We start from the raw sequence: 12660 nt of genomic DNA on the forward strand, positions 1-12660 counted from the left end.
CCTAGCACCATTTGTTGAAAAGACTGTTTTCCCTCCGTTGAATGGTCTTAGCACCCTTGCCAAAATCATTTGACCATATGTGCAGGGGTTTATTTCTGGGCTTTTGTTTTATTGTATTGGTTTCTAGGTCTGTCTTTATGCCAATACTATACTGTTTTGATTACTGTAGCTTTGTAGTAAGTTTAGAAATTAGGAAATGTGAGTCCTCCAATTTTGTTCTTCTTTCTCAAGATTGTTTTGATTATTCTGGCCCCCAGAAATTCCATGTGAATTTTAGGATGAGTTTTTCAATTTCTGCCTAAAAACACCATTGGGATTTTAATGGGGAGTGCATTGAATCTGTAAATTACTTTCGGTAGTATTGACATTTTAACAATGTCAAGTCTTCCAACCCTTGAACATGTGATGTGTTTCCATCTATTTATGTTGTCCTTAATTTCTTTAAGTAATATTTTGTAGTTTTATTTTTATTTGTTTATTTATTTTAAGTAATCTCTTTGCTCAACGTGGGGCTCGAACTCATGATCATGAGATCAAGAGTCATATGCTCTACTGACTGAGCCAGCCAGACACCCTGTTCTGTAGTTTTAATTGTACAAGTCTTTCACCTCTTTGGTTAAGTTATTTCCTAAGTATTTTATTTTTTTTGAGAGAGATATTGAGAGAGAGAGCAAGCACAGGCAGGGGCAGGGGGAAAGGGAGAAGCAGACTCCCCACTGAGCAGGGAGCCTGATGCGGGGCTCCATCCCAGGACCCTGGGATCATGACCTGAGCCAAAGGCAGATGCTTAACCGACTGAGCCACCCAGGTGCCCCCTAAGTATTTTATTCTTCTTGATATGATTGTAAGTGGATTTGTTTTTGTAATTTCCTTTTTGCATGGTGAATTGTTTGTGTGTAGAAATACAACTGATTTTTGTGTGTTGACTTTGTATTCTGCTACTTTGCTGAATTCATGTATTCTAACACCTTTGTGTGTGTGTGTGTGTGTGTGTGTGTGTGTGTGTGTGTGTGTAGTCTTTGGGGTTTTCTACATATAAGATCATATCATCTGCAAACAGAGATAATTGTACTTCTTCCTTTCCAATTTGGTTACTTTTTATTTCCTTTTCTTGCCTAATTGCTCTGGCTAGAATTCCCAGTACTTTGTTGAATAAACGTAACGAAAGCAAACATCTCACCTGTTCCTGGTTTTAGAGGAAAGGCTTTCAGTCTTTCACAATTGAGTATGATGTTTGCTGTGAGGTTTTTTTTTTAATGGAAATAAAAACACCACTTTATTTTTCTGAGTAAAGGCTAATCGCTCTAAATTCAGAGTTCTAAAATCAAAACATAAGAATTCTCCCCTCCTTTCCCTCACCTTCATGGAGGGAGCCAGCTGAGGAGTTGTCAAGCACTCTTCATGGTCTTTGTCTCTATGAAACAAAAAACTCTGCTGTGGGGTTTTTTGTTTTTTTAAATATTTATTTATTTGACAGAGAGAGAGGGAACACAAGCAGGGGGAGTGGGAGAGGGAGAAGTAGACTCCCTGCAGAGCAGGGATCCCAGGACCCTGGGATCATGACCTGAGCCAAAGGCAGACGCTTAATGACTGAGCCACCCAGGCGCCCCTGCTGTGGGTTTTTAATATATGACTTTTATTAAGTTGAGGTAGTTTCCTTCTATTTCTATTTGTTGAATATTTTTATCATGAAAGAATATTGAGTTTTGTTAGATATTTTTTCTGCATCAATTGAGATAATCATGTGGTATTTTTCCTTCATTTTATTGTTAGGACATATTACATTGATAAATTTTTGTATGTTGAACCATCCTTGCAATCCAGGGATAAATCCTACTTGGTCAAGGTGTATAATCCTTTTAATATGCTGCTGAATTCTGTTTGCTAGTATTTTGGTGAAGATTTTTGCATCAGTGATTCTAAGGGATATTAGTCTGTAGTTTTCGTTTAATGTCTTTGTCTGGCTTTGGTATCAGGGTTATGCTGGCCTCATAGAATGAGTTATGAAGTGTTCCCTCCTCTTCAATTCTTTTGAAAAGTTTGAGAAGAATTGGTATTAGTTCTTTACATGTTTGGCAGAATTCACCAGTGAAGCTCTCAGGTCCAGGACTCTCCTTTGTTGGGAGATTTTTGATTACTGATTCTATTTCTTTCCTTGTTCTAGGTCTCTTTAGATTTTCTCTTTCTTCATGATTTAATCTTAGTAGGTTTTGTGTTTTAAGGAATTTGCCCATTTTATGTAGGTCATTGAATTTTTTGGCATACAGTTCATAGTACTCTCTTAATCCTTTTCATTTCTGTGGAATCAGTAATGTCTCCACTTTCATTTCTGATTTTAGTAATTTTGGGTCTTTTTTTTTCTTAGTTTATTTAGCTAAAAGTTTGTCAATTTTATTCATATTTTCAAAGAACCAAATTTTGGTTTCATTGATTTTTTTTCAAATTTTCTGTTCTCCATTTCATTTATTTCTGCTCTAATTTTTTTTTCTACCTTCTGGTAGCTTTGGGTTTAGTTTGTTCTTTTTCTAGTTCCTTAAGTTGTAAATTAAGTTGTCGATTTGAACCCTTTCTTGTTTTTTAATGTAAGTGTTTATAGCTATAAATTTTTCTTAGCACCGTTTGCTGTACCCCATAAGTTTTGGTGTCTTGTGTTATATTTTCATTTATCTCTTAAGTATTTTCTAATTTTTCTTGTTATTTCTTCTTTGGTCCATTGGTTGTTTAAAAAGTGTAGTGTTTAGTTTCCACAATTTTGTGAATTTTCCAGTTTTTTGTTATTGATTTCTAACTTCATCTCATTGTGGTCAGGGAAGGTACTTTGTATGACATCTTTTTTTTTTTTTTTAAGATTTTATTTATTTATTTGAGAGAGAGAAAGAAAGAGATTGAGTGGGAGGAGGGGAAGAGGGAGAAGTAGACTCCCTGCAGAGCAGGGAGCCCAGTGTGGGACTTGATCCCAGGACCCTGGGATCATAACCTGAGCTGAAGGCAGATGCTTAACTGACTGAGCCACTCAGGTGCCCTGATATCTATCTTTCTGAATCTATTGAGACTTAATTTGTGGCCCAGCAAATGGTCTATCCTGGAAAATGTCCCATGTGAAGTTTTTGCTTCATATAATCTGATGGTCTGTCATTAGATACGTGTTTATAATTATTATATCTTCTTGCTGTATTGAACCTTTTATTAATGTTTAATATCCTTTGTCTTTTGTAATATTTTTAAATTTAAAGTCTGTTTTGTCTAATACTAGTATAGCCACCATTGCAGTCTTTTGGTTACTTTTTGTATGGAATATTTCTTCTTTCTTTCACTTTTAACCTGTTTGTGTTGTTGGATCTCGAGTCTTTCGTAGACAGCTTATAGTTGGGTCGTATGTTTTTAACCACTCTGCCAATCTCTGTCTTTTATTAGGAGAGTTAATCCAATTATATTTAAAGTGATTACTGATAAAGAGGGACTTCCGTCATTGTGCTATTTGTTTTCTATATGTCCTATAGCTTTTTTGTCCCTCATTTCCTATATTACTGTCTTCTTTTGTGTTAAGTTAATTTTTTTGGTTTTAAAATGTTTAAATTCCTTTCTCATTTCTTCTATAGCTATTTTCTTTGTGATTACTATGAGGGTTACAGTTAATATTCTTAAAGTTATAACATGCTAACATGATTTTATAGCTTAACTTTAATAACATCCAAAAACATTTTTTTTAGAGCTCTGTTTCCACCCCTTTTAGTTGTTGTCACAAAATTACATCTTTATACATTTTGTGCCCCAAATCATAAACTAATAATCCTTTTAAATGTATTAGTCTCCTAAGCTATGTAGAAAACAAGATTGGGAATCACATACTAAAGTTACAGTAATGGCAGCTCTCATGTTAATAATACCTTTTTTCTTTAAATGTATTAGTTTCTTAAATCATGTGGAAAACAAAGAATACAGATACAAACTGTTGTTACAAAAATACTAGCTTTTATAATTGCTCGTATATTTATTTTTATTGAGATCTTTATTTTTCCATACAGTTTTGAGTTACTGTGTAGTGTCTTTTCATTTCACCTGTAGGACTCCTTTGAGCATTTCTTGCAAGCCAGGTCTGGTGGTCACAAACTCCCTCAACTTTTTTTAATCTGGAAATGTCTTAATTTCTCCCTCACCTTTGAAGATTTGCCAGATATAGGATTCTTACTTGACAGTTTTTTTCTTTTAGCACTTTGAATATATTAGTCTATTGTCTTCTTGCCTCCAAAGTTTCTGGTGAGATATCTGGTTATCTTATTGAGGATCCCTTGTATGTAGTGATTCAGTTCTCTTGCTGTTTTCAAGATTTTCTCTTTCCCTTTGTGTTTTGAAAGTTTCATTATAATGTGTTTTGGTGTGGGTCTCTTTGAGTGTTCAAAGTACTTGGAGTTCATTAAAATTCTTGAGTGTTTATGTTCATGTCTTTTATCAAATTTGGGAAGTTTCAGCCATTATTGAAATATTCTTTCTGCTCATTTCTGTCTCTTTCTTCTGGGGCTCCCATAATGGGTATTTTCATCTGTTCCGTGGTGACACACACATATCCCTAAGCTCTGTTTCTTTTCCTTTCAGCTCCCTTTTTTTCTGTTTTTCAGTGACAATAATTTCCATTGTCCTATCTTCAAGTCCACTGATTCTTTCTTCTGCTTCCTCACAACTACCTTTGAATACATCTTAGTGACGTTTTCATTTCTGTTATTGTACTTTTCAGCTCAGAATTTGTTTTGCTTCTTTTTAGGTTTTATCTCTCTTTAATATTTCCATTTTGTTAACACATCATTTTCTTGACTCTTTCCATGTCTCCCTTTAGTTCTTATAGCATCTTTAAGACACTTGCTTTAACATCTTTGTCTAATATATCTGCCATTAGGTCTTTTTTCAGGGACAGTTTCTGTTGATTTGTTTTTTCCTTTGAATGTGTCATGCTTTTCTGTTCCTTTGTATGACTGATTTTTGTTTGGTTGGTTGGTTGAACACTGGACATTTTAATCTAATAATGTGGTAATTCTGGAAATCAGATTATCCCTTTTACCTAGGGTTTGCTCTTTTTTGTTATTGTTTTTGGTTTTTTGATTGTTGTAGGTGGTGTCTGTGCTGAGGATTAACCTGAAGGTCTTTTCTGAGCCTTTCCCTGGGCATGTGTGATCATTTTCTAATTTTTCCCGTGTATGTGTTTTTTTGTTTGTTCTGTTTTGTTTTCTTGGTGCAAAATGGTGGTTTTATTAAAGCATGGGTGCACAACCCGTGGTCAGAAAGAGCTGCTGCCCTGGCATTGTGTGGAGTAACTCACAGTTGTTTTTGAATGTCTTAGTCTTTAATGCCTAGCTCCTTGAGAAGGGGAAAGAGTGAAAAGTGAAGTGGGGGAGGGGGTGGAGACACTGGCCCTTTAAATCCCTTGGAAGTCACTTCAGCCAGAGAGGGAGAGGCTTGCAGTACTAGGGGAAGGTGCAACAACAGTGGCTGCCAGCCTCCTTGTCTGCATTTACGTGGTCAGAAGCACCAGTCAGCAATCAGAGCACAGATCCCCAATATTCGTAGGAGAGAGTCCTTTTTGCCCACCGTAGCTCCCAGTTGTGCAAGCTGCTCTAGGAACACATGCAAACACAGTTGCCTGCCACTCCCTGGCTGGGGATGGAGGATAGCTAGCTGGTACTGTGCTAAGAACTAAAATTGACCAAAATTAACTGTGTTTTTTAGTTCAGATTTACCCCTGGAAGTTTCAGGTCTTCAACAGACTCCAGAGTTGCAGAATAATTGCATCAGACAGGTTCTGCCACTGTGAGTTGTTTTCTAGGTGGGGAGACAGATTCCTCGTGCTTCCTCCTCTGCCATCCTCCCAAAATCCTTTCCCCTTTGCCCAGTTTTGAATTGGATTGTTTGCTTTTTTTGGTGTTGAGTTGTAGGAATTCTTTATATATTCTAGATATTAATCACATATCAGATCCATGGTTTGCAGATGTTTTCTTTCATTCTGTGAGTTGTCTTTTCACTTTCTTGATAGTGTTCACGTGTTTTCTTAACTACAACAGTTATACATTAAGGTGAAAAGGGATTAATATAAAAAACAAGCAGCAAGCACAAACCTAAGCTCTATAAGTAGATGGTAATATTGCCACTGTTTGATGAAGGCTCCCAGGAGAAGACAAGATGACCAAAGTCTTTGAGTCACAGTCTGGATTCATGTTCCCTTAGAGATTACAAGTGCTTCTTCTGGGATTTCAGTGGGCAAGGCCAGGAGTGAATCCTGAGAAATGTAGGGCTGCTTACGTCCAGCCATCTGACATAGACAGGAGTTGAGTTAGGTAATGCAAGTATTTTTTCCTCCATGTTGTTTCCCAAAACTTTGCTAATAACCCCAGTACTTCTCATTTTCTTCCATATCTCTATCTACTTTGATTCAGCACTAATATTTTGCCTGTGGTATTCACCCTTTTCCCCATGATATCTTCTTCTTTGTTAGTTGTACATTTTGCTCATTGTATATTTGTCCTGGTATGCCCGTAGCTCATGTTGGTGAGAGAAAAACTACCTACTGTTTCAGTCTGTAGCCAGATAAGCTTTCCCTCTGGTTATTTCTTTTGGGGACAGGGTTGTGCACCACAGTTCCATCTACACGATGTTTTTCATTAAGTCTTCTTTTTGCAACTGCTGTATCCAACTTTCTTGAGAAACTTTCCCTTTTGACCTGAATTGTCATTGTTTATAAATTGAAGCTGCAGTAGTGTGCTTATAGTTTTCATTGTTAAAGAAAATTGCCATTACTACTTTACCCAAACCCATAGTTAGGAGAATGGGAAGAAAACACCAATGTGCACTTCCTGGCTCTTTGAGTCAGGCAAAGATTGTGGTGATTATGTGAAACTGAGTAAGTGAGCAAAAAACGTGCAGCACAGATTTTCAGGAAATTGTCTTTACAATGTGATAGATGGAGAAATAGCATGAGGTGATAGCATAAGTTTTTAGTACATGATCCCTCGTCTTTTAATTTTAGTAAGTAAAGCCAAAACAAAACAGAACAAATTCTCAAGGAGAATGAAGGTCATTAAGAAGTTTAGAAATAGCCGTGGTTCCTGATGTTTCTCTGTAGCGGTGTGAACCTGGAAGATGGAAGCCTAGCCTCTGTAGTTCTTTTTTTAATAAGATGGGTGCATATAAGAACCCACTTTTTGTGTACGTGATCAACTCCAAGTGTGGTCTGCTATAGAGTTAGCATTGACAAATAGGTTGACATCAAAGCAGGAACTATTAATCACATCTTCTTTCCGCTCCCAGAGTTCCATCTCAGTTCTTAAAAACAGATAAATTTCATGATGCCAGTATTACAAAAATAGATTCAACGAGTATAGATTTTTTTTGGCAATTTTGTCTTTTTATAAGAGAACAAGAATTGTTCTCAGATGCAGTCAAATCTTCATTTTTAGTTAGTGAAATAATAACATCATAAAGCTGCTTTGCTGGAATAATTTTATAGTTACCAAATTTTTATATGTATAAATGTGTATGTATACATATGACTTAAAATTTTTTTTAAGATTTATTTATTTTAGAGTGAGAGTGAACGCAAGCAGGGGGAGGGGCAGAGGGAGAGGGAGAGAAGAAGACTCCCTGCTGAGCACAGAGCCTGACATGGGGCTCTATCTCAAGGCCCTGAGATCACGACCTGAGTGGAAACCAAGAATCAGTCGCTTAACCAACAGAGTCACCTGGGCGCCCCTATGACTTTATTTTTATGCAATCTTATTTATAAATAGTTTCTCAAAATTTAGTATTTGTATTTGATTAGAGAGCCAATATCTTCAAAAAGGTAATAAGGAAACAAGTATTTCTTCAGAGGATATTTCAGAGTTTTATTGCACTGAGTAATGTTTCAGTATAAGACAATGAGCCATTTCTGTACCTAGCCTCAGGTTATTGAGTCTTGCAGTATTTTTTGGACTCCTTCCTTCAGCCACGACAAATGTGTTAGCATCTGTCTTAGAGCTAAGAATAGTTTAATATAAATTCCATAGCACCCACCATACTTGCAACAAGAGAAGAAATAAATAAGGACTTTCCCATTCCCAGTGGATTGAAACTTCCAGACCCTGACTTTAGCAGATCTCATTTCCTGAACATCTCTAAATATCTCTGCAATGTGTACAGGGTAGAAACAATGTATTTAGGCAATCAGGATTCAGGATTGAGCTATGAACTCGTAGGACATCTTATTCTACCTCCCAGCATGCTATGGACTTCTTGCTCTAAATCCTACAGACTGGAGCTGCCTTCTCTGACTATAGTCTTCTTGCCTTTCAAATCTTTCTCAGGTATTTCAGTTCCCTTAAGATCTCAGTTCTTTTAACAGACATTTTTTTTGAGTGCTGTGTTGGCTTTTGGTAGGTGCTGCATAATAATAACTTACATTAGAGTGACATGACTTGAGATGAGTAAGGGTGTCCTCACCCTCATGGAATCCATTTAGAAGGTTATTCATAGCTTGTACTGGAGGGCCAGTGGAGGGATAGTGATGGAGAAGTGTTAGGTTCTGGGTATGTTTTGGAGGGAGAGGACATGGAGAGACACAAGGGAGAAGGCCAGATGAAGATGGAGGTGGTGATTAGAGTTGTGCCGCCGCATGCCCAGGAATGCTGTGGTGAGAAGCTGGAAGAGGCCAAGAAGGATCCTCCCCTAGGAGCCTTTGGAGGAAGCATGGCGCAGCTGCCATCTTGAGTTCACACTTCTGGCTTCCAGAACTGTGAGAGAATAAGTTTCTGTTGTTTTAAACCACCAAGTTTGTGGAAATTTGTTATGGCAGCCTTAGGAGACTAAGACAGGTGCCTGTTAGACATCAATGTCGTGATGTTAATGTGACAAATGAGTTTGAACTCCAGGGAAAAGATCTGGGCTGGAGATATAGAATTGCTAGTCTTTAGTATAGAGCTGATATATTTTTTTTTTTTTTATTTTTTGGGGGGTTTTCCCAAAGAGTTTATTTGAGCAGACTTGGAGACAGTGAGGCTCTGCATCTAAAAGAAGGTGTTGGGCCTCTTGGTGGTGAAGCGTGGCTTGTGCTGGCGACGCAGGACCCGGTGGGGCAGCGGGAACTTGATCTTGGAGTCGTGGAACTGCTTGACAGCTGGTCGGCAGCACTTGCTGGCTGCAGTCTCCTCCACCTTCATGATCTGGATCAAGTGGGCCCGGGCACGGTGTCGGGCGCCCATGTCTCTGTAGCACTGTGTGACGGCGCCCGCAGTGGTCAGGTCCCGGTACTCCCGGTACATGTTGTGGGTGCCGCTACGCGAGTCATAGCGCAGCCAGATGCCAAAGTTCTTCACCCGCAAGGGGGACTTCTCAAACACCTGTCCACAGAAGACAATTTCCCCCGAAGATTTCTTCATCTTTTTCAGCTGAGACACAAAGTACCAGAAGCGGGATTTGGCGACGACGTGATTAGGTGCAAAGATTCGCATGCGATACAGGGGCGGAGTGCGACATTTGGGGGTGGGCAGGCAGCGCCCCACCACCTTGTACTCTCGCAGTGTTCCCGAAGCCTTCGTGGCGCACTCCCCGCTCTCGCCGCCACACGAGAAAGGCTAGAGCTGATATTTAAAGTGATGAGAGTAGGGGTGCCTGGTTGGTTCAGTCGGTGGATCAATGAACTCTTGATCTCAGGGTTGTGAGTTCGAGACCCACGTTAGGTGTGGAAATGACTTAAAAATAAAACCTTAAAAAGAAAAATAAAGTAGTGAAAATAGATGAGACCCCCCAGGGAAAAGTGTCTCGAGAGAGTAGGTCCAAGAACTGAACCCCAGGGTGCTTCTATGTTTAGAGGTTGGGCAGGTGAAGAGGATTTAGGAAGACTAGCTGGTGAGGTCCTTCAGGCAGAAGTCTTGGGGGAAGCTCTGACTCTTTATCCCTTTCTGAGTACCAAGGGGAAAAATGATGTATTGCATTAGAGACCTCCTACTTTTAAGGTGCTCGGGAAGCTTTTGTGCTATACTAACCTCAGATATCTTCCACCAGGGAACATTTTATATCATGAGAGGAGGAAAGGAGAGGGAGGACCCTTAATCCTGCTCAAGACGGAGCTTGAGTAGAAAGTTGCCAGAATACTGCTGGAGCAGCAGGAAAGCTGTGTCTTTGGTCCCTCTCCTCCTACCCCAAAAGAATGTACCCAATCAAAGGGTGAATTAGAATCAATTAGAGAGATAGACTCTTTCAAGTAGTTAAAGCAGGTTGAGACTAGAAGGGGCTTAATTAATGTGGTAATGTGTGTATGAGCTCAGCATACAGCTTGACATATAATGGGTAAGCAACTTATGAAACTATTATTAATTGTTATTTTTTAATACTAAACTTCCATTTTGCAGATAAGGAAGTTGAGACTCAGATGTTCAGGAACCAACAGTGACTCCCTTAATCTACACAGAAAGGAGAAATTAGCAAAGAGTCCTTAGCTTGGCATCCAAGGCCCTCTGCTTTCTGGTTACAACTCCATTTCTGTTCCAACTCCTCACCCACTACTCTCTCCTCACCCTCAACTCTGTGCGTCCAGTCACCTCCCTCCCCTCTGTGCACATGTCCTTTCCTCTTGATTCCATGCCTTCAATCCTTTCCACTTTGCCTGCAATCACTTCCACTTCCTCTCTCCCTCTCCAGTTCCTTGCCCATTTTCACAGCTCTAACAACACCTGTGAATTCTTTCCCGACATACCTAGCCATCCTACTCTCTTCGTTTTCAAAATTCTCTAGCAGGATTCCCTGGACGCTGTCTGGATGCTGCTTAGCTTCTAGTCCCTCATACCTCTCCTGCAGACATTTCCAGCCTGTGTTGCAGAGCAGAGCTTGCTGGGTAAATCCTGAGGGAAGCAGCCCAGTGTGTGTGCGTGCGTGCGTGCGTGTGTGTACATGTACATGTGTGTGTTTGTGTACCTTTGGGCTCTTGAGGAGATGAGAACTGTCTTTTCTGCTTGGCAACCCCTCTGCAAATGCCCTGAAAACAGAAGTGTGCTGCGTCTGACACAGCTTGTACGCCATTTGCCATCAATTATTACCTTGTAAAAAGACCTTGTAAGGCCTTTCATAATATTATTATGAATTGAAATAGTTAGTGTAATAGCCCTATTTGAATGGACAGCTTCTAAGAATCAAATAGGTTTCTTCTTTTGGTAAGACTCTTATTCCCCTAAAATTTTTGCACTAGGATAAATTTAGGGTAACCCAGAAAAAGAAAAACTTGATTCCTTGCAGGAAGATAAGGATGACTGTGATGTGCCCACAGTAACCAGAGTCTTTTCAGATGGACGCTTTCTTGCTTCAAGGGCAGACTAATACCACAGGTTCCTTGGTAACAATAATGACAGATCAGTCATATTTACCTTTACTCCTCTGTCTAAAATTGAATTTACCTTGTCAATAGATGATCTAAGTTGTTTTCCTCTACCTCAATATGTGATTGTAACAGTTACTCTTAGTGCAGGTTGCATTTATTTTTTTAATTCTTATAAAAGTTTCAGAATTGGGATGTATTAAGTCCAGAGAAAGTATGAACTCTCGGGGCACCTGGGTGGCTCAGTTGGTTGGGCGTCTGCCTTTGGCTCGGGTCATGATCCTGGAGTCCTGAATTGAGTCCCACATCGGGCTCCCTGCTCAGCAGGGAGACTGCTTCTCCCTCTGCCTTTGCTCCTTCCCCCGCTTGTTCTCTCTCTCTCTCAAATAAATGAATAAAATCTTAAAAAAAAAAAAGTATGAACTCTGACTAAGGAACATAGTATAAGAAACATAAATTATGCTTCTGTTTGTACTTTCACTTTCATACGTTATTTTTATTTAAGGCTTTCTATCTTGTGTACCTTAAAGGTGTTCATTTAAACTCTGAGTGCTCGAATGGATATTTTATATTTGCTAGCATAGCACAGTTGTATTCCCTCACAATTTTTAACTTGAAGGTAATTCATTTGAAGTTGTTGACAGTAATGAATGATGATTTATGGAAATGAAGACTTACTTGCTTTAATGTCAGTGATGCTTCATGTCTGGTAACAAGAGCAGAAAAGAAAATTTGCTTATGTTCCATCATGTAATTTCTACTTTTATCCCTTTAAAAAAAAACCTCAGCTTTTAAAGATTTAATTCACATACCACAACATTCACTCTTATTTTTTTTAATTTTGGGGGGAGGGGAGAGAGAGAGTGCATGAAGGGGGTGAGGGGGGCAGAGGGAAAGAGAATCTTAAGCAGGTTCCACACCCAGCTTGGAGCCCGACAAGGGGCTCAATGTCATGACCCTGAGATCATGACCTGAGTCAAACCAAGAGTCAGACACTTAACCAACAGCCACCCAGGTGCCCCTAACATTCACCTTTTAAAGAGCACAATTCAGTGGTTTTCAGTATGTTTGCAGACTTGTGTGGCTATTATCACTATCTAATTCCAGAATATCTTCATCACCAAACAGAAACCTTTGTCAGTCATCCCTCATTACTCTGTCCCTGCAGCCCCTGGCAACCACCAGTTTACTGTCTGTCTCTGGATTTGCCTATTCTGGACATTTCATACTACTGGTTTCTTTCACTTAGCATAATATTTTCAAGGTTTATCCATATTGTAGCAAAAGTCAGTGATCCATTCTGTTTTATTGCTGAATATTATTCCATCATG

At 39.2% G+C, this 12660-nt stretch overlaps 1 pseudogene; it reads right to left on the minus strand.

Annotated features, from left to right (window-relative positions):
- Positions 1–8992: 8992 nt before the first annotated feature.
- On the minus strand, positions 8993–11037 carry LOC112835480 (large ribosomal subunit protein eL20 pseudogene; annotated as a pseudogene).
- Between the last annotated feature and the right edge of the window lie 1623 nt (positions 11038–12660).

The sequence above is a fragment of the Callorhinus ursinus genome, unplaced genomic scaffold (assembly GCF_003265705.2).
Source record: "Callorhinus ursinus isolate GAN/ISIS: 27379988/994484 unplaced genomic scaffold, GSC_fseal_2.0 scaffold4, whole genome shotgun sequence".
NCBI classification, from domain to species: domain Eukaryota; kingdom Metazoa; phylum Chordata; class Mammalia; order Carnivora; family Otariidae; genus Callorhinus; species Callorhinus ursinus.